Consider the following 26,537-nt stretch of genomic DNA (forward strand, 5'->3'; position numbering starts at 1 on the left):
GGGGGAGGGTGCTCGCAAATCGAGTCAACACTCGGTTTGCAAGACAAGATTTGAAAGAATATTTTGCTTGTCTTGCAAAACACTCGCAAACCGGGTTACTCGCAAATCGAGGTTTGACTGTACTTTGGATTTTCCAATGTTCAACGAAAGCATATGTACGTCCAACCAAGAGTTAATCTTTTCCAATTTTTGGTTTATAAACTTTATTTCTGAAGGATTAATTACATCTATCGGGTGTATTGGTTGGACATCATCTGCATAGGCAAACATTGTAAACTCAATAGATTGCCCTAATGTTAAAAGGGGGGCCAGAAATATATTGAAAAGTAAGGAAGATAAAATAGAACCCTGAGGAATCCCATAATCAGTTTTAAATGAGTCAGACGATGTAGAATTAAACACTACCTTGGAAGAACGATCTGTAATAAAAGATAAAAACCAGTTCAAGACCTGGTCTTTAATATCAATTTCACTCACGAGATAGAAGAAGCTTATGATCTATCATGTCAAATGCCGAGGATAGATCTAAAGAGATAAGTAAGACAGATTGGTGGTGGTCGAGGTGATAGAGAATTTTAATGGTCAACCCAATAAGTGAAAGTTCTGTGGAATGATGTTGACGGAATCCGGTTTGGTTTGGATGCTATAAACCTATATTAACTCAAAACGACATGGCATGATGTGAATACCTGCATCAGGATTCTTGATGGTATAATGCAATCTTATAAAATGTAGAAATACTTGCAAGAAACTTAACAGCTTGCTTACATAACCTGAAAAAACCTGTATAAGTACTTATGGCGTGATGAACCATAGAGAGGAGGACTCAGGCCCATAAGCCACTCTAACCACTACATTTATGGTGGACAGTGTGAGCCCCACAAAACCTACCAAAATCCTACTATGCTGGCATATAGGTGCCACCTGAAGCCATAATGGCTATTGGGGTAGCAGGCGGGCGAATATAGTAGGTTTGGGGGAGTTTTGGAGGGCTCACCATACTTTAGAAGGGAGTTATGGCACCCTTTATGTGAAGTTCATAGCAGTGTTCTCTAAGGTGCCCCAATGCACATATGTTTATGTGGCCAATCCATTACAATGCTGGTCCCTCTCATGTTCAAATGGTCTGGATTTGGACATTTTGCACTTGGACGTTTCTGTGGTTATAAATGGCAAATTAAGTTAGGTGGATGTCCTGTTGGCCAAGATGTCTAAGTAGGCAATTCCCCCCTCCCCCCCAAAAAAAAAATTGGGACGTCTAGTGGTTTTGCTAGTTTCAAAAATGACCGTTTCTCCGCCTCTGACTTTGGACATCTTGTGGGAAATGTCCAAAGTCAGACTTAGACATCCTATCGAAAATGCCCCTCTAAATTTATTCAGTGTTCCATGACTCATATCTCAATGATTCTGCAAGACAAACAAATATAGCATCAGGGTAATCTTCAGCAGTCCAGCTGAAGTCACATGATCAGTCCACCAACCAATCAAATTCTTAATTGAGACCCACAGGAAAAACAGAATGCAAAGTGTAAATTGAATAATGTTCCCTGATAGTTTAATAACACATGATGATCAGCCATCCTGATGTCAGCATAATCACACAATTAAAAATCTTAATAGCTAGAATAGGGTGTAAGCAGAGGTGCAATGTATAAACTGGTAAGAGAGAGAAATAGGAATTTAATAGAAATAAGGATGATTAATATAAATAAATATTGTACATAAAGTCAGAAAAAAATGCATGAAAATGATCAGATCTAGAGTAGGAGTTCATAAGCAAGCCCTGCTCTAGCATGTGCAGCTGTTGTTAGCTTTGTATATGTTTCTAGCTAGTTAGTTTCTTCTTCTATTAAAGACGTAGTCTTTTTGAAGGTGGGGGTAGAGAATGACACAGGGACAAATTTATTCTCATCCCTTTGGGATCTCAGTATCCCCATCCCGTCCCTGCGGCCAGATAGAGCCCACATTTTTAAAGCTGTGTTTAGGTCCTGATGCTTCCATCTTGTAATACACTATGAGGCAAATTCTATAAAGAATGCCTAAAGTTAGGCGTCCACATTGTAGATGTCCATCAACTTAGGCATCCACAAAGATCAAATAATAAGCACAATTAAAGACTTTAACAAGCAATAATTGGTCCAAAGGCTGTGCATGATTCACAGAATAGGCGTCTACAATTTCATAGACACACATCGAAAAAAGCCTCGCCTTATGGGAAGGGCATGGTTTTAATATGAACATCCATTTACAGAATCACATGGTGCTCAGTGTTCTTAGGTGTTTGAAGACGTCTATATTCTTGTCTAAAATGTAGGCGTTGCAAAACCAGGTCTACTTTTGGGCGTGCAATGGGAATAAGTTAGGCATTCTGGAGGCATCCAGATATAGGTGTATAGGTTTTTAGTTTTTTGGAGTAAAGAGTACTCCTCTTTGATAATAATGGAAAATGATGTTTAATAATGCATTAATCAAAGTACGTGAAAAAATTTATATATTGCATACTAAACCTCATTCCCAAAGTTTAAGAAAATAAGAAGAGAAACCCTTCTCATAGTGGCTGTGGCTCAGAGCAAGTGGACATGTTTGATGCACAATCTTGACATCATTGTGACACCATCAATATGCACCTAGATAGCAGATTGTCACTAAAGAAATAGGTGTATGTGTTGGGGATTTGAACTCATAGCCTTGGAAGATGGAAGAAGTGCCTTTAACCATTGAGCCACCTTCAGAGGATATCTCAAACTTGCTCATAGTGTTGGAGAGAATGTGGGGCACAAGCATATGTGGTGAGTATGCTCAGTGGTGCAACAATTTTGTGAAGAAGTAGGGAAAGAACTTCAAATTATTCTGGGGCAACAGATCCACCTAACTCCCAGTCTATGTTTGTTGAATAAGGGGATTCTGCATTGGATGTAGATACCCAGAGAACAATTTATACCTGCTGTTTGGCTGCAAGATCCAAATAGTCTATATCTGGAAAGAATGCAATCATTCAATAATAGATAGATAGCAACAGAGGTTGTGATGTGTCGCATTGATAGAAAATTTGCCTGCCCTGTGTCAGATTAGCTTGAGAAATGCTGGAGTTTTATATAGAGATATCTGGGCACCTACTAAAAGCGGTTGGGGGAGGGGGTTTCATAAGTGGTTAAATCAACATTGTCATTTAGCAGTATTATGTGTCAAAACTACATGAACAAGAAACTTTAATGTTATCTAAGTTTATTTATAATTTGATATACTGGCCATCAACAAGTATCTGGTTGATCTATGTGGATGTTATGATGGAACAGTTCTGTATGACTAAGAGGGGCATTTTCAATATGACATCTAAATCCGAGTTTAGACGTTTTGCAGAAGACACACAAAAATTCAGTAGTGAACATGCCCATTTTCAAAACTGCAAAACGTCTATCTTGTTTTTTAAAAATGTGCTCTTTGTGTGTATCTTTATGAACCATTTACAAACACCCCCCCAACACACACATCCAAATTAAAAATGTACAAAAGCCATTGGGATGTAGGAGGGGCCAGCATTTATACTAGACTAGCCACATAGACAATTCAGAAGAGCAGTGGGGCGCCATAGGGTCCCAGATACACATCTCACTATAACCCACTTATATGGTGAGCCCTCCAAAACTCACATAAAACCTACTGAACTCCACTGTACATCAAACCAATAGCCCTTATGCCTGCAGGTGTCACCTCATATGTGGGATTTGGGTGGAGCTTGGAAGGCTCACAGATTCCACCATAAGTGTAGTGGTTCCAGTGAAATATGGGCCTGAGACCCCATCTCTATGGTTGACCACACTGCCCGCCAGGCTATTCAAGGAACCTTCTTGCTGCTCTACTAGGACAAGCCATAACATCTGAAGCTATCATACAGGCAGGTATGTACTGTTTTATTTACATCTTTGGGGGTGAAAGGGGGTCAGTGACCACTGGGTAGTGTTTGAGGGGCGTCATGTTTACATTCCTCCAGTGGTCATCTGGTCAGTTAGGGCCCCTTTTTGGTACTTATGCATTATTAAAACAGGTCTAGCCCCAAATGTCTAACCTGTACCCTGGACGTATTCAAAAATGTTTGATTATGGCAGAAAAGCATCTAAGTCATAAGCCTGTCCTAGACCCACCCAAACCATGCCCCCCCCCCCACCCACCCAAGAATTAGAAGAACTGCATATGAACAGCATAGGTATCTGTCTAGAAAATAGGTTTTGAAAATAGGAAATTGGTTGGGTTTGGCAGGAAAACCCATCTATCTGCCCCATTATGGATGTTTTTCTCTTTTGAAAATGAGCCCCTAAATCTCAATTAAATTTCCAGGTAAAAACAAACAAACCATCTTTGCCCATTCCATACTATTCACTTTCTCATCCAAACTCTGCCCCCTTCCCCCAACATGTCTGATCTCATTCTTCACACCCTTCCCTTGGCTTTCATGTCTTTATCTGGTTATATTTCTACAATAACTGAAGTGATCTAGGATGCATGTCTATGGCAAATTCAACAAACCAACATTGCACAGTAGAGAGGTAAGAGGTACTCCCACACATTCTTTCCATCACTGTTGAAAGAAGCCTGGAATTTTGAGGCCTGTTATTAGGAGCAGCTTTGCATATTACTAATAGCAGGACCGAACTGAGCTATATTTGGTCTCTGTGCTACCAGTCCTGCATTCAGGAGCCCGGAGCTGACAGGGGGCCCGGGCTCCCGAGTGTTCTCCCCAGCGCTTTTCAGTCGGGCGCAACGCCCAGCAAATTTAGATGCCCGCCCGGCTATCATCTGCCGAATCCTGCTGCCGCCACAGCTTAATGCGCAGCCTGAAGAGCCGCCGAAACACCCGCCGGACTTTAAACAAAAAAACCCCCCAGCAAACGCCTCAAACCCGGCTTCCCTCCGAAACCGGAAGTTACGTCGGGGGGGGGGGGTAGAAAAGAGAAGCCTGCACAGACCATTAGAGCCCCGGAGCATGCGGGAGATAGGCCAGCCACGGAGGGAAGCTTACTTGCTCTTGCTTACTTCGGCCCTTTCTCGCTGCTGGGTCCTGCCTATTTTCTGTTTCCGTGAAGGCAGGACCTGGCAACGAGAAAGGCCCGAAGTAAGCAAGAGCAGCAAGTTGTAAACTTCCTTCTGTCGCTGCCCTTTGGGAGATAGGTCAGCGACCAAGGGAAACTTGCAACTTGCCTTTGTCTGTAGCGAATCTGCCGGGTGTGTGAGACGGGGGGAGGATGGGAGGAGTAATGCTGCTGCACCCAATTAGGGGGGAGGGGAAGAGAAATGCTGCTTCTGCTGTACCCAATTGGGGGGGGGAGAGAAATGCTGATAATACTGCTGTACCCAGTGGGGGGAGGGGGAAGAGAAATACTGCTGCACCCAATTGGAGAAAGAGAGGGAAGGAGGGAGAAGGAAGATCAGGAAAAGGAGGAAAGAGATGCAAAGACCATGGGAGGGAGGGAAAGGAGATACCATACCATGGAGTGGAAGAGAGAGATGTCAGGGCATATGGGGGGGGGGGGGAAGCAGGGCCAGATTAAAGGATAGGCCCAGTAGGCACAGGCCTAGGGCCCAAAATAGTCAGGGGGGGCCTGCCAGTGCTGTGCTTTGGGGCCTCACCCTTGCAGGATTCGCTGGCAGCAGCCTCATCATCATCCCGGGCGACCCCCAACCCGATCCGACCCTCCTACCTCTCCCTCCTTCCCTTATCAGTGACGTGCCAGAGGGAATCACGGCAGCAGAAAGCCCTGAAGCAGCCTAGAGCAGTGCTGTTTAGAGTCTCGTGATGGGAGGGAGGGAGAGATAGGAGGGTCGTGGGGGGGGGGAGAGAGTAGCAGTCTGCCCCGGGTGTTCGACCTGGCATCATGAACTTCTTCGGCTAGCATCAGCATTTACAATTCACTGCTGTTGCCAGCTTCAGGCCTTCCTCTCTGCCAGGTCCTGCCTCCTTCTGTTTCCATGAAGGCAGGACCCGACAGAGAAGAAGGCCCGAAGCTGGCAACAGCAGCGAATTGTGAATGCTGCTTCCTGAAGAAGTTCATTATGCCAGGTCATGGGTGACAGAAGGAGGAAAGGGAGCAGAGGGGGAGAGACTTGCTGCACCCAATTGGAGGGAGAAAGAAGATGAGGGAGGGAATGAAACGAGATGCCAGGAATTGGAGGGAAGGGAGGGAGGAAGAGATGCCAGGGCATGGAGGGAAGGAGGAAAGTATGCCAGACCAAGGGAAAAGGAAGGGGGAAAGAAAGGAGGAGATGTCAGAGCATGGAGGGGGAGGGAGAGATGGAAGAAAAGGAAAGGAGTGAGATGCTAGAGAATCAGGGAAGGGAAGATACCAGACTGTGGGGTGCGAAGGAAAGAAAGGAGAAGAGAGAGATGCCAGAGCATAGGGGATGGGGTGGTGACAGAGAGAGAAAAATGGAGAGTTGGCAGAGCTGAAATCAATCATGTACAAAGGAGAAGAGAAGGGGCACAGGATAGACAGTTTATTGAAGGAGCATAAAAAGAGGGAAGATACCATATGGAACGGGGAGAGGGCGAATAGTGGATGGAAGGGGCTGATGCTGTATGGAAGACAGAGCGAACAGATGCTGGCTAGAAAGAAGAGTGAAGACAAGATGATTAAAGCAAAAACGACAAAAGGTAGAAAAAATTGTTTTGTTGCTTTACGTAGAATCAAGTAGTATTGTATCTACTGATTAAAGTTTATAAATAGGAAATGGAAATAAGGCAGTTTTTGGGGACTAAACCCCTTTCCTCAGGTCAGGACAGGATACCATAACAGCAGGGATGCCCAAATGGTCGAGCGCGATCGACCAGTAGATTGCAAAGGCAATGTGAGTCGATCGCGTTGCCTTGGCAATCTTTTTCTTCATGCCTCCCTGAGACAGGCCAGGCGCATAGAAGCGCTGGACTCACAAGACTTCACTTCCGACGTCAATTCTGACGTCAGAGAGGAAGTTCTGGGCCAGCCAATCGCTGCCTGGCTGGCCTGGAACTTCCAATCCGTCGTTAGAATTGACATCAGAGGTGAAGTCTTGTGAGTCCAGTGCTTGTACATTCCTGGCCTGGCTCGTGGAAGCAGGGAGAAATCGGCATGGTGGCTTAGGGGGTAAGGAAAGAATCGGGGAAGTGGAGAAATTGGCGCGATGGCTTGGGGGGGCAGGGGGAGAGAGAAAGAAAGAGAGACAAAGAAAAGGGGAGGGGCAGAAAAAAAATATTGGATTTATAGTCAGAAGAAGGAAGTGCAAACAGAGACTCATGAAATCACTAGACAAAAAGGTAGGAAAAATTATTTTATTTTCAGTTTAGTGATCAAAATGTGTCTGTTTAGAGAATTTATATCTGCAATAGCGGTTTTTAGTGCAGGGAGCCTATGAGCATTGAGAGCAGCACAGGGCATTCAGTGCATCTCCCTGCTCTAAAAACCTCTATTGCGATTTAGTAAAAAGGGAGGGGGTATATTTGTCTATTTTTGTATAGTTGTTCCTGAGGTGACATTGCATAGAATCGTCTGACTTGACCTCTTTGAAAACCCGCGGAATATAAATGATAATTAACATTTTCTCTGCATACAGTGTGCTTTATGGGTTTTTTTTTAAATTTTATTGTTGGTAGATCATTTTGACTTGGTCATTTTAAAAGTAGCTCGCAAATCCAAAAAGTGTGAGCACTCCTGCTGTAGAGCCAATTCTTGTATGACTGGATGAGCTATATTTATCTTTTTTTTTAGTTGTTTAAATTCATGCAGGAATAAATGGCTAGATTGAACCTAATGACTTCATTAAAGCTTGTCCCTTTTTTTTAACTTCTATACCATTTGAAAGAGGGCAAATGCTTCTTAAATTTAGTAAAAATATTCTGGCACAAGTGTCAAACCTTAAAAAAGGAAGTCATATTGAGCATTGGAAAATCTATATAATAAAACCGTAGGCGGCGCATGCGCAGTCTTATCAGCGTGCTTCCATGATCCGTATGTCCGTGGCCGCCAAGACTGCAGCATGCCCCGCGCTTACTACGGCCCCACGCGCAGCTCAGTTCGGCACGGCGGTTTCCCCAGATAGGGGAAGTCGAAAAACTCACTCCCGACGCGCAGCTGAGTTCGGCACGGCGATTTCCCCGGTTTCCCCAGATAGGGGAAGCCGAACTGCTCACTCCCGTCTCAGCGGCCTGCACATCGACGATTCAACCCCCTCCCCCCCCCCCCGGGGCTGCCTAAAGAAACAAAGTTTCACGGTGCTTGGCCCGCCAAACAATTCCTGCTGTTGCCGAAATTTGCCCCACCGTTCCTTCCCTTCCTCCATCAGGTCAGTTCAACTCCGCCTATGTTAAAAGGAGCTGCTTTGAAATTGGAGCCCTGCCGCCACCGTAACACGTTCCTCTCTGCCAAGGCAGAGGGGAAAGTGCTACGGCAGTGGCAGGCCTCCGATTTCGACGTGGCTCCTTTTAACATTGGTGGATTCACTGCACCTGATGGAGGGAGGGAAAGAAAGGTGGTTGTGCGGCGCGGGAAGGGGGCGGCAAGGGACTAAGTTGGCCGGTAGTGCTGTTTTTCCATGAAGGAGGAACACGTGAAAAGAAAACAAAATAAAGAAAACGTTGGCCCCCGCCGAAGAAGTGGAATGTGGAGGAGGGGCGCGAGGAGCCGGAGAGCTGTATGTAAGTGTGTGCGCGCGCGTGTGTATAGCCAAGGAGGAAGAGCAGCAGGAGCAAGGAGGTGGGGAGAGTGGATTTCCCCTACTTGGATGTCAGTAAAAGCTTTGGTCCTGTGATCCTCACTCTTTTCCTGGGGCTACTGCTGGACAGAGGGGGAGCAGGACATAAAGGAGAAGAGCTACTGCTGGACAGGGGGAGGAGGGAATGGGAGGGGTGCTGCTGGACAGGGGGAGATAAAAGGAGAAGGGCTACTGCTATATGGGGGGAGCAGGGAAAGGGGGAGAGGTGTTGCTGGACAGGGAGGAGGTAAAAATAAGGGAGAAGGGCTGCTAGCACCCGTTAATGTAACGGGCTAAACAACTAGTAATAATAATAAACTAATAAAAATAGGGCTCCTTTTACTAAGTTACGATAGTGGCTTTAGCGTACGCCACGCGCGCTAGATGCTAACGCCAGCATTGAGCTGGTGTTATTTTTCCCACGTACAGCACGAGTTTGTGCGCGCTAGACATATGTTAGTTTAGAATAGATAGGTATAGATTAATTTAGTTTAGGTTAGGTTAGGGCCCTGCTGAAAGAGTCTACCTTGATGTGGTTGCAGGCTTACAAATCTTTTGGTCAAAGAGTGCGGTGACAGAAAAGTATGTGTGTATTCAGCCCATGGAAGAAGGGGGGGCCGGGGGGAAGGGGTGCGTGGGGGGCCCAATAGGATTGCTCAGTAAGGGGCCCAGAAATTTCTGATGGCGGCCCTGCACACTTGCCCCCTGTCCCACCTGCTTTACCATCAAAAAATGAGAGGAGACATTGGGCCAGGAGCAATGTTATTTATTTTTAAAATTTTTAGCCTGCCCTCACAAAGGAGCTCAGAACAGGTTACAAATCAGATACTCAAGCATTTTTCCCTATATGTCCTGGGAGACTCACAGTCTGTCTAATGTACCTGGAGCAGAGGAGAATATTTGTGTCCTATGTGGCCACAGCACTCACACAGCCTTGGATATAGCGCTAGCTACCAGTACAAGATTACTGCACATCTATGCATAAGAATGACAAAAAAACCAAACAAACCAGCTGTAGAGGTAGATGTACAGGAGAATTTCCTATGAGTACCTTGCTTACATATTCATTCTCCTGGTTTTGTTCTGTGTAATTTGCTTCTGAGCAGTTGATGTTTTATCCGCTATGCCTGTGTCTGCTGTGGACATTTGTGAAAAGCATTCTGTCGGCAAAATGTTAACAGGCTTTGAAACTCTGGGAGCACTGGAGTGTGGGGGGAGAGGGGAGAGGTGCTATTTGCTGAGAATAATGAGGCACAATATGACAGACTCTTATTACAAATAATAGACAGCAAACTTCAAACGGTGGCTGTGGGTGCATGCCATAAAAGAATTGAAAAAAAAAAAAAAAAGAGATGGAGTTAGAGAACTGTCTAATTAACAGGCACTTTGGAGTTACAATTTACAGCTCTGACAATTCTGATCTTAAGAGAGAGTCTGCAAATTCACAGCTGGGGTTTTTATGTACATAGGCTATTTACATAGCTTCTCCTGTCTGAAATTATACATTTTCTTTGAATTTATTGATTCAGAAATAAAGGTATGATCGGTGATGTAGAAATAAAGATATGCAGGGAAGGAGTTGTCAGCTGATTTTCAGTTGCTCTTTTCTTCTTTAAATACTAAACACTTTATTGATATTGACGATCAATGCACTGGTAATGCCTTGACAAGCAGTGGAAGCTAATGAGTTGGCACCACTTTGACTATCACATACAAAATTCATTACTGATAAGTTGCAGGAAGTGTATGTGTTGCACAATTAGGCCTTTCTCAGCCAAAACCTCTGTAGGCTGATAGTGGGAGAGCGAAGAACAGGGTAGCAGTGCAGTATTAAGAGAAGCATGGACCAGGTAATCACTGGAGCCACCAGTCTGCTTTCTACCTTTGCCATATAAGTCCTTATGTCTTTTCATTTATTATGGGGCTCAAATCGAAACAAAAATATGTCTAAAAACCTGCCTAATAAGACAGGTCGTCCAAGAGGAATTTTAGGCCTCTGACTACTGCTGTGTGCCCAGAGCGAAAAGGGCTGTTTTACAAGGAGTGGTTAGGGCAGGAGATGGGTGGGATGTGGGCCGACCAAACTTAGTCATCCTGCAGCGATAATCGAAAGCTTGACGAGGTTGCCTGGACGGAACTTATACGTTTTGACTTAGACAAAGTCAAAACTGGTATAAATTCTGATCTGGTTGCCGCTGAGCTGATCACGCCTGCCACAATCAGTTTAGCGGCCCAAGCAACCTGTTCCCCCCGCAAACACTACTGTCAGGAGGAATGCCCAATCTATCCTGCCGGACACCCCTCTGCGAACCCCACAAACATCGCCAGCAGGAAGGATGCCTATACCCTCCTGCTGGACACCACTCACCCCCCCAAAGATAGCCCACCTGGGCCCCCCAAGCCCACTTGGACCCTCCTAACCTTTTTTAGATGGCTGGTTGATGGGTCCTTCCTGTGTTCGACTGGCAGGCCCACCTTTACTGGAATGGCTGGCCTGCCTCTTCCTGGTGCATCCTAGGATGCACAAGGGAGAGGCCTAAGGCCCTGATTGGCCCAGGTGTTTAAGGCCCCTCCTGCAGGAGGGACTTTAGACACCTGGACCAAACGGAATCGTAAGCCTGTCTCCCAGTGCATTCTGGGATGCGCTGGGAGTGGCCTAAGATTCCGATTGGCCAGATCCCTTAGGCCACCCCCATTCCCTTGAAGGCGGGACGTCCGTCTGGCCATCTAAAAAAGGTTGGGGGGGGTCTGGGTGGGCTACCTTTGGGGGGATGACCGACAGGAGGGACTGGGCAGTGAGCCTTAAGGGGCGGGGGGTTCCGGCAGGAGGGACTGGGCATCCCTCCTGTTGGTGATGTTTGCAGGGTTCACAGGGGGGGAGGAGGGGGGTTCTGGTAGGAGTGATTGGGCATCACTCCTGCCAGTGATCATTCAGGGGTTTTTGGGGGATTGGGCATCTCTCCTGCAGGCGATCATTGTGGGCGGATTCAGGGGTGTCCGGAAGGAGAGATTGGGCATCTCTCCGGCTGTAGTCTTCGCGGGGAGGGGGGGGGGAGATGGGTTCCCTGATTCTCTAACTGGCGCTTATGACAAACGCTGTTTAGAGAATCGTGGTTTTAGGCGAAGGACTTGTCCCTCCTATGCCTAAAAGGTCTTGTTTTGGGCTTTTGGGACTTGGGCAAATTTTTGATCTGGAATACGGGTTAAAGATAGATGTAGTGGTGGTCTGGGCGATTAAATGCCTGAACATACAGGTAGGTCATTCTCAAAATTCCCCACATTTTGGATGTTTTTTTGAGAATGCCGACTTTGGGCTAGGCCAAAAAGGGACTTCGAATTTTTTTATTATACTCCTCCACATCTGTTACGAATATAATGAATATGTATAAGATATGTTTGCATGCTGTGCTTTAGCTGTATGCAAATATATCTCATGCATATTCATTTGGGTATCCTGAAAATCAGGCTGATTTGTGGTCCTCGAGAACTGCAGTTAGATGAACAGACAGATGTGAAGGAATTGCAGGAGATGCCCTGGATGAAGAAATATGTCTAATGAATTGACAAAGCATTGTTAGTATCAAAGTTTAATTATGCAGGTGCAACAAAGTAATTTGGCAGAGAAAATACCATGATCCATGAGTTCTAAAGTAGTAATTCTGAAACAGAGGGAGATTTTACAGTTCGTTGAGGTTGGAAAACACAGGTTCATAATCATAACTCTAACACTCTTGGGTTCTGCATTCCCAACCCTATATGTCATGTTTGTCTGTCCAAGTTAGATTGTAAGATCTTCTGAGCAGGGGCCATCTATTAAATGTCAAAATGTACAGCGCTGTGTATGCCTTTCAACACTATTTCATTTTATGGAATCTTTTACCATGGAATAAAAGGCTGGAAGAAAATATTAAGGCTTTTAAAACTTTGTTAAAAACCCTTTTGAAAACTGTTTCTGCCCTCTTCCATCCAATCTCTCTCCCTCCCCTTCCATGAATCCAACACTTTTGTTTTCTGCCTCCTGCATGCTCTCTCTCTCTCCCCTCACCCCTTCCCTCGAGAGTGAAACTTCTCCCACCTTCCTGCCTCAGTTCATCTCTCCCTCTGTCTCCTCGCACACTCTCTCTGTTCCAGCTCTTCATTGCTCCACATCATGGATCTACCTTCATTTGCAACCTAAAGGATGCTGCTGGTGGCAGCCAGTCCCACACGTTATTCTGCCACCGGCACCAGCAACTTCTCTCTACTGTGGGCCCACCTCTGAGGAAACAGAAAGTTTTATCAGAGTGGGCTGGCCGCAGTAGAGAGAAGATGCCTGTGCTGAAAGCAGGGCAGTGTATGTGACTGGCTGCCGCTGGCAGTGTCCTTTGGGCTGCATATGAAGGTGAATCAGGGGCAGAGAAGAGCTGGTACAGAGAGAGCGAGCACAAAATGGAAGGTGAGATGTTGGCTTGGGTGGGAGGGGGCTGAAGCGAGTGCAGAGGGTGACAAGATGCCGCTCCATGAAAGATGCCACCTGATACCTCCACCTCAGTTAGCCTAATGATAAGGCCACCCCTACTTGGGATGATGTGGGGATCCAGCCTCCCCATTACCACAGGAATGGTTCCCATTCCCAGGGCACTACCACAGAATGGCCTACTGTTCCCTTGGCATTCCTGGGGATTTCTTGAACTTGTTCCTATTACTGTAGTATTTGCCGCAGTAGTACCATGGTAACCATGATATTACCGCAGTAGCAGTACTCATGTCACTCTCTAGGGGAGATAGATGGTTCAGTAAGGAGACCTGTGGGAAGCAGGTTGCAGTACTTTAAATAGGAGGAGATGCAAGTGTCAATAAGGATTTTGGCACTGTATTCAAAAAGGGTGGATTTTGGTAATGATATAGAGAAATAAACTACAGACAATTTATTGGATATGTGTAGAGAGAGAGTGAGGAGTCATAGATGACCCTAAGGTTATAAGCCAAGGAGACAAGAAGGATGACAGTGTTTTCCACTGAAACAGACCAAGAAAGGAAGGAGAGAGATGGGTATGGGGGGGGAGGGGGGGAGAGCCGTTTAAAAAGCTCTGTCTTGGCCAGATTAATTTTCAGATGGTGGTTGGCCATCCTGGCAGCAATATCAGACAAGCAAGTCAATATTTCATCCTGGATTCTTGGTAAAATTTCTGGTGTAGAGAAGTAGGTTTGGGAGTTATCAGTATGAAGATTAAACTGAAAACCATAGAGATAAGAGCACCAAGGGATACATTATGGAAGGAGATCATATATACAGAGCTATACTAATTGATAATTGAATAGTGGTCGAGAAGGATTTATCAGAGCATACACTAAGGACTCCTTTTACTAAGGTGCGCTAGCGTTTCTAGCGCATACAGGATTTTAGTGCATGCTAAACCCGCGCTACGCTTCTAGAACTAACGCCAGCTCAATGCTGGCGTTAAGGTTTAGCACGCACGGTAATTTAGCACGCACTATTCTGCGCATTAAGGCCCTAACGCACCCATGTAAAAGGAGCCCTAAAAGTGTCATGGAAGAAATAAGAAAGAAACCCAAAACCAAGACAGAACAGTCTGAAATCCAAGTGAGGACAACTTATCAACAGTTTCAAAAAGCAGTGAAAGCCAAGAAGATCTAGGAATTGGTAAAAGCCCTTGGATTTGGCCAGGAACATAAACATCACTAGAGACTTTGGCAAGGGCTATATATTCTGCCACTCTACTGGCTATATTTGGATGGCCAGAAGCACAAATGCTAAGCAGTAAACTTCCTGGTCTGGGAGGCAAGGCCTAGGGCGGGGGTCGGCAACCTGCGGCTCCAGAGCCGCATGCGGCTCTTTTCCACCTTTGCTGCGGCTCCGGTAGTGTGTCACGCAGGCATGCAGCTTAAGTCCGGCGTCGCGGCGGGAAATAGCCACGCTGAGCAGTGAGCTCAGCACATACACAGATGAAAGCCTTGCTTGCTGATTGGTCCGGCGGCGCTGTGCCGCCGGACCAATCAGCAAGCAAGGCTTTCATCTGTGTAGTGCTGAGCTCACTGCTCAGCATGGCTATTTCCCGCCACGACGCTGGACTTGTAAGGTGCCTGAAAAAGAAATCATCCTGGCCGGGGTCGGTGTCATGCTCCGGAGATCTACAGCCTTCCTATCTCCCTCTCCCTTCTACCTGCTTCCGGCCACATCCCCTGCTCCGCGGCTCTCTTCGGCAACTCAGCAGCAGCTTCTGACGTCGGGGCCTACGCTCTGCGAGTCCCGCTTGTTTCAACTTCCTTTTTCCACAAAGGCGGGACTCGTAGAGGGAAGGCCTCGATGTCGGCAGCTTGTCTTGATCACTGCTGCTGACGAGTTGCTGAAGAGAGCCGCGGAGCAGGGGGGTGTTGCCAGGTGCAGGTAGAAGGAAGAGGGCCAGATGCAGGACTCGTGGGTGAGGGAGGAGAAGAGAGAAAGAAAGAGAGAGGGGAGGGAAACAAAAGGAAATCTTTCATACTGGGCTGGGCCGGAGTGGAGGGAGGGTGGAAAGATTCTAGCTACAGGGTGCAGTAACAAAGGAAAAGGGGGGAAAGCTGAAAATGGAGATAGTGACACAAAGAAGAGAAAGAGTAAGCAGGACCTACTGAATAAGGATAGAGATACAGAGGGGAAATGAAGAGGAGGTGAAATAGAGACATAGAAGTAATGCTGAAAAAGTGTGTGGGGGGAGATAAAGACATTGAAAGGGCAAATGGTGAACATGGCGTAAATGAAGATTCTGAAAAAGTGGTGAGATAGGGATATAGGTGAGATGGACACAAAGAAGGGTGATGCTGGAAAATAGGTGGAATGGTAATTCTGACAGACACAGAAGGGAAATGCTGGATCAAGGAGAGATGGGGCTCAGGCTGGATGGAATGAGGAGAAATGCCTTGTTGGCCCGGAACTTCCTCTCCTACGTCAGAATTGACGTCAGGGAGCGGAATGCTGGTCAGCGCAACACTTCTGCAGGGAAAGCTTGGGACGGCGGTGGCTTGGGGGCTGTTCCCCGATTGCGGTGGCAGCAAACCGAGTGGCTTGGGGGACGGCACGGAGACAGAAAGAAGGGGGAACAGGGAGACAGAAAGAAAAAGTTGGAGGAGAGAATGAGGTCTGGAGGAGAGGAAACATACAGGAGGCTGAAAGAAAGATTGGATGCACAGTCAGAAGAAGAAAGTGCAACCAGAGACTCATGAAATCACCAAATAGCAAAGGTAGGAAAAATGATTTTATTTTCAATTTAGTGATCCTGTATATAGCATTAAGATAAGAAACAATATATGCAGTGTTAGATTTGTTTTATAATGGTTTTGCGGCTCCAAGTTTTTTTTTTCTTTTCGAAAACGGGTCCAAGTGGCTCTTTATGTCTTAAAGGTTGCAGACCCCTGGCCTAGGGGGTAGAATCTTGGACTGCAAAAATGAAACCCCAGGGTTCACATCCTACTTCTTCTACTGATGCTTCTTATAACCCTGGGCAACTCATTTACAGGGCAATTCTATAACTGGGCATATGTGCTATAGTGTATAACTGCAAGGGGGGTGTTTATGGGAGGGCAGCATGGGCAAGGTGTATTGCTAAGAGACATGTATGACTTATTAGTTATGTGCTTTGTATGGCACACTTAGGCATGCTAAGTTATGCCAGCCATTAACCTGGCATAAGTGGTCATGCCTAAAGTACGGTAGCAAAGTGGCTTTATGCTAGTATTGTTGAATGGCTTAGAAGCACCCAGATTCCATTATAGAATTGGCACTCAGTATGTACTGTTGTGGTGCCTACATTGAGATGCCAAATTATAGAATTGCTCTCTTAACTCTCAGATGCTAACTTTGAGTATGGTCCTATCTATAACTCACCTTGGGGGCCTGGGATAGGCACATAGGATCTCTCAGAGAGAGAAAGAGATAATGGTTACTGTGGATGGGCAGACTAGATGGGCCATTTGACATTTATCTGCCGTCATGTTTCTAAATCCAAGTCAAGTGGCATGTGTTACTTGATAAAAATGAAATCATTGCTTTATCTGATGGTACCTCCCTCTCATGTCAGCCTCTTTTATTTAACAAAGAGATTCTGAGTATTTTTATACAGCATATCCTTCTACAGCCTGCTTAAAACTGTCCATATGCAGAAGACAAATAAACAGTATTGATCCCTCCCTCCCACACAGCCCCACGTATGAAATGAGACCAAGAATCTTAAGTGAGATGAGACAATGTCGGTGCCAGGCTAAAGCTGTTAAGGTTCTAAGCCAGGGGTGAGCAATGAGGGCCGGAATCCAGTCGGGTTTTCAGGATTTCCGCAATGAATGCACATGAAATCCATTTGCATGCACTGCCTCTCATTGTATGCAAATGGATCTCATGCATATTCATTGCGGAAATCCTAAAAACCCGACTGGATTCCAGCCCTCATTGCCCACCCTTGTTCTAAGCCAGGGGTCTCAAAGTCCCTCCTTGAGTGCCACAATCCAGTCGGGTTTTCAGGATTTCCCCAATGAATATGCATGAGATCTATGTGCATGCACTGCTTTCAATGCATATTCATTGGGGAAATCCTGAAAACCTGACTGGATTCCGGCCCTCAAGGAGGGACTTTGAGATCCCTGTTCTAAGCCATTTCAAGCCTTTGCCATATTTTTGTCCCTTGTAAAGATTCAGATTAATATACACAAGAAGAAAAAAATGTACGATAAGCTTCAAGTGCGCAAGGTGATGTACAAGAGGAAAATTGAAAGAAAAAACATTGAAACATCATATAGATTTTTTCCCATATTTTTTCTATAGTTCCTCTTTATACAAGTGGTTATTGCTTGGTTATATTCTTAAAATGCAAATACAATTAAAAAAATAAATAAATATGCAGAAGGAATAGATGCCTCATTGCAAATAAATTCATACAAGTCTGCTATGAAGTTACAAGGGTTAATTACATTTCCATTATACTAATCCGGTCAGGTTCTTCACTGAATGGTTGCAGTTTAAAACACATTTTTTTCTCTCCCCCTGACATCTGTCATGGCCCAGCATAATTTCACAGTTGAATTACCACCGTTTAATACTGCTCTGGTCTAATTTTAACATTTAAAAATGCTTTTGTTTCTGTTGTGAAGATAATAACCCTCTACTCACGTTAGGTGAATTTGAGAATCGATGTCACTTAATAAACATCTCTGCTCTGCCTTTCAAGTTCCAGCATGTCACAGGGATTATTCCTTTATTCATGGATGTTAGTTGCTTGGCCATTAGTAACACCCCCTTAGGAGACTGAAAGAATTTCAGGAGCTCAGGACCCCAAGGTTGAGCTCTTCTTACTCTCCCTTTCATTCTGTTGTTTAAAATTTTTGATAGTACAGGTACAAGATTCTTTATACAAAATCCTTGGGACCAGGCATATTTCAGTTTTTTGAATTTTGGGGATTTGGGTATGGTAATGGTAAGTAAAAAAAGATCGACCCTAAAGCAATAACATTGCTACCATATTCTTCAGTCAGCCGTTGTACAGATACACCGTGATCAAGCTTCTTCAATACCTCAATTTTCTGTGCCATTGACAGAGATAAACACTTCCTTTTCTGCTTCTCACTGTCACCCTGAGTGAAATCTGCAGCTCTCTTTGAAATTTTTCCAGCCCTCTGACTTGAAGTGCACAGAGAACAGGAGAAACCGTGTGGTTTCAGCATGTCTCACGTCTGTGAAATTGACCACTTTTGGTTTGCATCAAATTTCAGTTTTCAGAATTTCAGATAAAGGATCTGCATTAGCCTTAGTCTAGTCTACTCTTCGGTTTATATTCCGGGTCATCTCCTAACAGAGCTCGATTTGGTTCACAAATAATTAAGACCAGAATACATAAAAAGATGCGACCATGAAAAAGAGAATGTTAAAGTGCTATCAATTCATCAGTTCAGTAGGTAAGCCATTAAGATATTGTGTTTTAGGGCTTTACAAAATTGTTGTAGCTGACCTATCAATCTATCAGTCAGGGAATCTGTTCCAAGTTTCTACCAGTTTGAACGCAAGAGATTGGCTAAGCTTCCTGACAGATCTGATTCCCCTAAAAGAGGGGAACGATAGTTTATATTTCTGTGTAGTCCTCGAGTGGCAAGATCTAGAAGTATTCCAATATAAAGGGAATAAAGAGTCAAATATTCTATAGAGAAACTTAAAGATAACACATGCACACTTAAACTGGATCCTAAAATGAACTGGGAGCCAGTGAAGCTTTCTCAACAAAGGAGAGACATGGTCGTACTTTCTTTTCCCGAAAATTAGTTTAGCTGCCGTGTTTTGTATTAACTGTAGTCGTTTTAGACTACCCTGCTTGATTTCTATCCAGTCAACCAAACCATATTCTAAAAACTCCAACCAGGTCTGTAGTAGTGAGTAGACTGATAAGCTCCCTCACTACTTAAATTTACATGACAATTTCATAATATCCATGCTGGTAAGGATGCACTTACTCGCATGTATGTCAGCAATGTTCCCAAATGCTATTCTATTTTATATGCTAAAATGACATACCATGTAATTGGAAGGAAGGCATTCAAATGGTTGAAGCATGAGTGGGCCTTAGGTGTGACTGACATTTACACAGGCAACTTACAGGATACTCTACATTGCATGCATTCCTACAGCATTTAGGTACCATAGACCTGGCATAAATAGTCATGCATACATTTAGGCGCACTGATGTCAGGTCTACACTAGTGTTCTAAAAGGATGCTTATGTGCACATGTGCGCTTGTAGAATGAGCTCACCACCAGTGTCACTATTGTTTCCAAATGGAGGTGTCGTGTTATAAAATTGCCTCCAAAGTGGCTCTTCTAGAAAAGCACGGATGGATCTCCTCTGTCCAGGTTCAAATTCAAGGTAGTGGACAGGATCTGATAGACTGGCCTTTCTGTGGTTTCAATCAAAGTGGTTTACATAGTTATATGCAGGTATTTACTTTGTAGCTGGGGCAATGGATGTTTAAGTGACTTGCCCAGGGTCACAAGGAGCTGCAATGAGAATCAAACCCAGTTCCCCTAGTTCTCAGGCCACTGCATTAACCATTTGACTATTTGGCTGGAATTTAGATGGCTAAACAGAGTCAGCAATTACCTTAATGAAGCAGTACTTTTTAAAATCTGTATTTTACCAAGTCTTTGGACTGGTTTCAGATTTACTCGAATATTTGCAAATATTTGAAGTATTCCAAAATTGTACAACTCTTCCAGTAGTTTGAATACAAGTCTGACATATATTTAATTGCATCTGAATTGAACCAAAGAGGCTTAAACAGAGTAAGGATGAGGATCTGAATTGAGTTCCACATGATTTGGCTAAAAGTACATTGTGGCAGAGTGTCCCAGTGTGGCCGGCTAGCCTTGTGGAGCAGGCTGGCCTGAATTACCAGGGACAGCTAGCACACATTACACAAACACTTTTAACATTAATAAAGCATTTTTTTTTTTAAATTAGTTTGCCTCACACCTACTACAAGAATTTTACTGTGGTTTACCTCTGCTTCTTTCAGCTTTTTCTCTTTTAAGGAACTCTTCCCTTAGGACCTCTCCTTCCTTGATTAAAGTCTGGCAGAAATTCTCCTTCCTGAGTCCCGCCCCTCTGACTCAGCACTGATCTGCAAAGCTCAGGGCATTCTGGGACTTGTAGTTTTCTCCTCATTGCTTAACGCCCTCTGCTGCCCAGTAGCATAACTGCAATCTGAAAAAGGGAAAACCCTCAATCTATCACATACATATTAGAGTTTTCCAGTCCCATTGGCTCATTGGTGGTCTATCCCATATTGTTCCAATCATTGAACATCACTCCCCTCGCCTGGTTCAGATACAACCTGAAATAGTTCAGCCATCCGTTGCCCTAAATACCTTTCTATAGCCAATACCATAGTTCAGATGACACTGTTGTGGCTCGCTTATAAAATATACAAGTTCCTTCTTCATATATCCCTGAAATTTAGCACTATTTTATTTCTCCCTGTCAGCCCTGACCTCCACAAGCTTCCATAGCCCTCATCGGCAATGCCTTCCAGCTCTTTCTTCCCATTATTACTGATTCTAATCTCCTTTGGTTTGAACATGGGTTGGAATGAGAAGATAATTAAACAGCAATCCACAAGAAGTCATCCTTTTGACAGAAGTTAATGACTACTCTTAAAAAACCCAGGAGGGATGTAAAGATGTAGAGAATTCTGGTTCTGCAGATGGGGATGATGATATGAATGAAATATTGGGCAAGACAGTTCACTTCATTTAAAAATAAGAGTATTAAATTGGTATCTCATACATATCTCATAAGACACTATCCAGCACTGAATATTGGGTTACATGAAACCAAATGACCAAGCTGAATTATTTAAGGATTATGAAGATAAGGATTTTTTTTTCACTTTATCTGACTAGGGATTTGGATTAGTAACTTCCAGCATGTTATATGTAGTGTTTATACCACCTGAGCCTTGGGGGCAAGACTCTAATTAAGGTCTTATGCATTTTAGAATGGTTGAGTTCTTGTTTTCTCTTTGTATTTGTGTCATAATCCAAGAAAAGGGAGCAAGTATTAGAAATTGTGTTATTCAGCTGGCTAAGTAATCAAGAAGATGCTGATTCAAATGCAACAAACCACAACTTTCTTTCATTTCATTTGCCAGAAATATACAATTTCCATTAACAAATTGTTGATTCTGATAAATAGTACCCAACTGATATTGTTGCCTCATTTCTCAAGTAAGCATGCAGAAAGACCTAGTATCTTTTCTTAGATTGTGACACATTTATTTTAAGATTATAAACTGCTTTTACTTACACTGTTAGCTAAAGGTGGCACAGCAAGTCCTGATAAATAAATAAATTTACATGTGTAAATAGCCCTACACATGCAAACATGTCCAATTTTGTAAAATCTAGTATATACTACTATTATTAATTATTTCTGTAGCGTTACCAGATGTACACAGTGCTGCACAGAGTTACAAAGAAGAAGAAAATAGTCCCTGCTCAAAAGAGCTTACAGTCTAACTCTAAACAGACAAGACAAACAGGATGTCGTGGATACAGGTAAGGGGAACGGTTAATCTGCAGACTGGGTTGGAGAGCAGTGGGGAGTAGGGTTATGGATTGAAGGCTATATAAAAAAGATGGGTTTTCAGTCTGCTTTTAAACAAGGTAAGGGAAGGGGCTTGGCGGGCAAACTTAGGTAATTTATTCCAGATGTAAGGGGCAGCTAGATGAAAGGAACGAAGGCTGGAATTGGCAGTGCAGGAGAAGGGTACAGCTAAGAGCAGCTTATTTGAGGAACGGAGTTCTCTGGGAGGTGTATAAGGAGAGAAAAGAGAAGAGAGATATTGAGGGACAGCAGAATGAACACATTTGTAGGTCAGCAATAGGAGCTTGAACTGTAGCTGTTAAGGAGCCAGTGAAGTGATTTAAGGAGAGGGGTAGCATGAGTGTAGCGAGGTTGGTAGAAGATGAGCCATGCAACAGAGTTTTGCACAGATAACAGACAGTAAAATCAGTGCACACATTCTGGGGCATCATATCTGAAGTAACTCTATAAAGACAAATGATCTTGTACAACATATTGATTACATAAAAGTATGCACTGTGGAATCAAGGTGGGTTTGCACATGAGTGGAATTTGGGTAAAATGGCAGCACATGGCCAAGGAAGCACATAGATTATAAAATGCTATAAGGAGCGGATATTTATACCTGCCCTCTTTATATCCGCTCCTTATAGCATTTTATAATCTATGTGCTTACTTGGCCATGTGCTGCCATTTTATCCAAATTCCACTCATATACTGCCCACAGTATACTGTAGATATGTGTCAGGTGGCTTAATGCTAGTATATTAAAAAGAAAAGTAGGCATCTACTTTTCTTTATAAAATAGCGCCTATATAGGTTCACTGTTATATTACTGTCACTATGTCCAACAAGAGCAATGGTTCCCAAACCTGTCCTGGGGGACCCCCAGCCAGTCAGGTTTTCTAGATATCCCTAATGAATATGCATGAGAGAGATTTGCATACCTGTCACTTTCATTATATGCAAATCTCTCTCATGCATATTCATTAGGGATATCTGGAAAACCTGACTGGCTGGGGGTCCCCCAGGACAGGTTTGGGAACCATTGAACAAGAGTATCCACAAATAGTTATTTCTGTGAGTTTTCTCTCTACTGTTACTCTGTTGCATGCACTCTCACCTCTGGGGAAGGTCTCCATTAGGGCAAAGGGATATTTCTTAACCCTTCCGTACACACCTGGGGCCATTTTGACCCCAGCCTGACAAATTAGTTTAGTTGCTTACTTATAAATTGTAATTTTGATTTCAAATTCCAGGTACCTTTTCGATAGTAACAGACAATGCGTTTCCTGTCGTCTGTGCTACATACAGCTTTTGAATTTTTTTGTTTTAGCCTAGTTCAGGGGTAGACAATTCCAGTCCTCGAGAGCCGGAGCCAGGTCAGGTTTTCAGAATATCCACAATGAATATGTATGAGATGGATTTGCATGCACTGCCTCCTTGAGATGCAAATCTATCTCATACATATTTATTGTGGATATCCTGAAAACCTGACCTGGCTCCGGCTCTCGAGGACCGGAATTACCTACCCCTGGCCTAGTTTAATGTGAGTATACTGATTATACACACCTGGGGTCAAATCGACCCCACAGGTTTATGAAGGCAACATTGTCAGCAGTGAAATACAGCACTGAAAAAGTTGTAATGTGTCTCCAGATCTCTAAAGTAATGCCCAACAAATGAGATAAGAGAAGTTGAAAACATGAGAAAATATTTTGTTATGTTTGCTGAAAAAGAAACACTGCTAACAACAACTATTTTTTTTTTTTCAACATTTGTACAGTGAGTGTACTGAATAAGAGAAAAAACATTTTTGAAACATTACCGGAACATCACCGGTTGTGCTGTAGGCCTAAATATACATAAATGTTTCACTTGAGTGCCATAACAGTGAGAATTTGCGAAATTATTAAGCTGAAGCAACTTTCAGTGTTTATAAGTGATGGGGTCAAAATGACCCCAGGTATGTAAAGTTGTTGATAATTTAACGTATGCATGGAAAGGTTAAAGGCTCAAGGTGTCTAGTTCTAGACTTGCCAATAACACAGAGAGGGCCCAAAATGCAGCCTACGACAGTCAGGAGGTTCTCAGCAGCTGACAGCTGTGGGCTGAATTAAACCCTGATATTCAATGCTAAGTCATATCCAGACTCCAGCACTGGATATCTAGGTAAGCATGGTGCCCAAAAGTTAACTGGGCACTGACTGATATTCAGACCCAGTTAACTCAGCAGATAAAGTTTATGCATTTTATGCACTTACTTAACCAGTTAGTGGACTTTACTACTGCTAACTGGTTACATGTCAGCTCTGCCCAATTTCTGCCCCTGGGTTGCCCTGGAACTAACTAGACAGTGCTATGGCAGTCACCAGCAGTAATCAGCAGCACTGCCTGCTGGATATTGGCGAATGGCCAGCTAAATGGGGTTTAATCACACAGGCGCCGTTTGCAGAATTGCAGCTAGCGGTGCCTATGTAAAAATTTAGGAACTTGAAATGTAGGTCAGGGTTTTTAAGGCCTGAATTTCATGCACCTTTTTGGAGAATCATGCTTAGCAGCACCTAAACAAATAAAAATGGGGAGTCCCAATGATCCACAGCATTTTGTTGCTACTTCAGCTTGTCTGCGGTGTTCTTTGCTCACATGTATAAAGACAATAGACTATTTTCAGTCCAATTCTTTATATGTGAGGTTGCATACCATTGGACCCCTGAGGAAGGCGTGTTCGCCGAAACACGGACCGTGTAGGGTCCGGTTGGATTTTTATCACAGTATTTTTTATCATTGTACTTTTTTAATTGAATTTTCATGGTTTTATATGTCAGTGTTTAATAAATTATCTCCAGAACATCTGTATCCACAGGTTTTTTTGTTGTAGCAGCACCTAAGTCATGTTCTGTCCATAGAAATGTCCATTTAGGCATTAGATACCATGCGACAGGCACCTATCACCCAATTATTATTATTATTTTTTCTAGCAATTATTGAGTCTATTAAAGGTATTTTGCCAATTAAGGCCCAGATGCACCGAAGTCAACGATTGTCTAATGATTGTCGCTAAACTGGTTTAGTGATCGTATTTGCTGACTTGATGCAGAAAACAGCTCACCGTATGGTTTTCTGCACGATTACTCATTCTCCGATCTGGCCATGCAAATAAGGTCATTAATATTGAAATGCTATGTAAATTAGCCGAGCGACTGATGCTCTAACTTTGCTTTGCAATACAAAAAAAAAGCAATCGCTTTTAGATAATCCCACAAAAGCGACTGGTCAAGACCAGTTGCTTATGTGTCTTATTGATAGTTCAGCCCTAAAATTAATATAATATTTATAACATTGATACCATAAATACATTTTTTACAAATGCAGGGACATATACGTGTGTTATATGCACATTGTGAGTATGTATGTTGAAGATGTGTCTTATGCTTGTCCGTTAACAGCGTAAAATATAAAAGAGAGGGCAGCAAAAAGATGGGGCCAGAGAAGGCTACAATTTTTGTTCCTCATGAAGCCATCTGTGCACTGTGTGAAAAGGGCAAACAGAATTCTTAGAATGATTAAGAAGGGGATCACAAACAGATCAGCGAAGGTTGTGCCACTTTACCGGAATACTGCGTCCAGCACTGGTCGCCGTACACGAAGAAGGACACGGTACTACTCGAAAGGGTCCAGAGAAGAGTGACTAAAATGGTTAAGGAGCTGGAGGAGTTGCCGTACTGTGAGAGATTAGAGAAACTGGGCCTCTTCTCCCTTGAAAAGAGGAGACTGAGAGGGGACATGATCGAAACATTCAAGATAATGAAGGGAATATACTTAGTAGATAAAGACTGGTTGTTCACCCTCTCCAAGGTAGAGAGAAAGTAAGGAAGTTCTTCTTCACCCAGAGAGTGGTAGAAAACTGGAAAGCTCTCCTGGAGGCTATTATAGGGGAAACACCCTCCAGGGATTCAAGACAAAGTTAGACAAGTTCCTGCTGAATCAGAACGTACGCAGGTAAGGCTAGTTTCAGTTAGGGCACTGGTTTTAGAACTGGGGGCCACCATGGGAGCGCAGTGCTGGGCACAATGGATCACTGGTCTGACCCAGCAGCGGCAATTCTTATGTTCTTATGTTTTTATATTAAGACAAATGTGCGCGCAAATTTGACCAGCCACCGAAAACAAAATATGTTAGTCTCATCATGTTTTGTTGCTACTATCTACCACTCATTTAACTTACCCCCTCCTTTACTAACATTTAGCGTGGGTTTTAGCGCCAGCAGCGGCAGTAACTGCTCCAATGCTTATAGAATTCCTATGCGTGTCGGAGCAGTTACCACCGCTGCCGGCGCTAAAACCCACTCTACACGTTAGTAAAGGAGGAGGTTAATGTGCAAAGGCAGTTTTATAAAGATGCATCTTGAGGGAAGATCTAAACCAAATGTAGAAGGTTTCTGCACGTAGGAAAAGTGGTACAGCAGTGTCTCACAAACTTTGCAAAGCCGCGGCACACTAAATATGATGGCCACGGCTCAAGGGAATCCGGAAGTGTGTGGACATTAGTAACATAGAAACATAGAAATAGACGGCAGATAAGGGCCAGGGCCCATCTAGTCTGCCCACCCCAATGACCCTCCCCTACCTTTCTCTGTGAATAGAACCCACGTGTCTATCTGATTTGGCCTTAAAATCAGGCATGCTGCTGGCCTTAATAACCTGAAGTGGAAGACTATTC

General features: G+C 43.8%; 1 long non-coding RNA gene across 1 annotated transcript in view; it reads right to left on the reverse strand.

Annotated features, from left to right (window-relative positions):
• The window catches only part of LOC117359776, a 61,828-nt gene extending 41,503 nt beyond the window's left edge, over nt 1-20,325 (reverse strand). Inside the window, exon 1 of the long non-coding RNA XR_004539296.1 lies at nt 20,233-20,325. This is a non-coding gene — a long non-coding RNA (uncharacterized LOC117359776). The remainder of the gene's footprint in view (nt 1-20,232) is intronic.
• Nucleotides 20,326-26,537: the final 6,212 nt, after the last annotated feature.

Source organism: Geotrypetes seraphini, chromosome 4 (genome assembly GCF_902459505.1).
Source record: "Geotrypetes seraphini chromosome 4, aGeoSer1.1, whole genome shotgun sequence".
Lineage (NCBI taxonomy): Eukaryota > Metazoa > Chordata > Amphibia > Gymnophiona > Dermophiidae > Geotrypetes > Geotrypetes seraphini.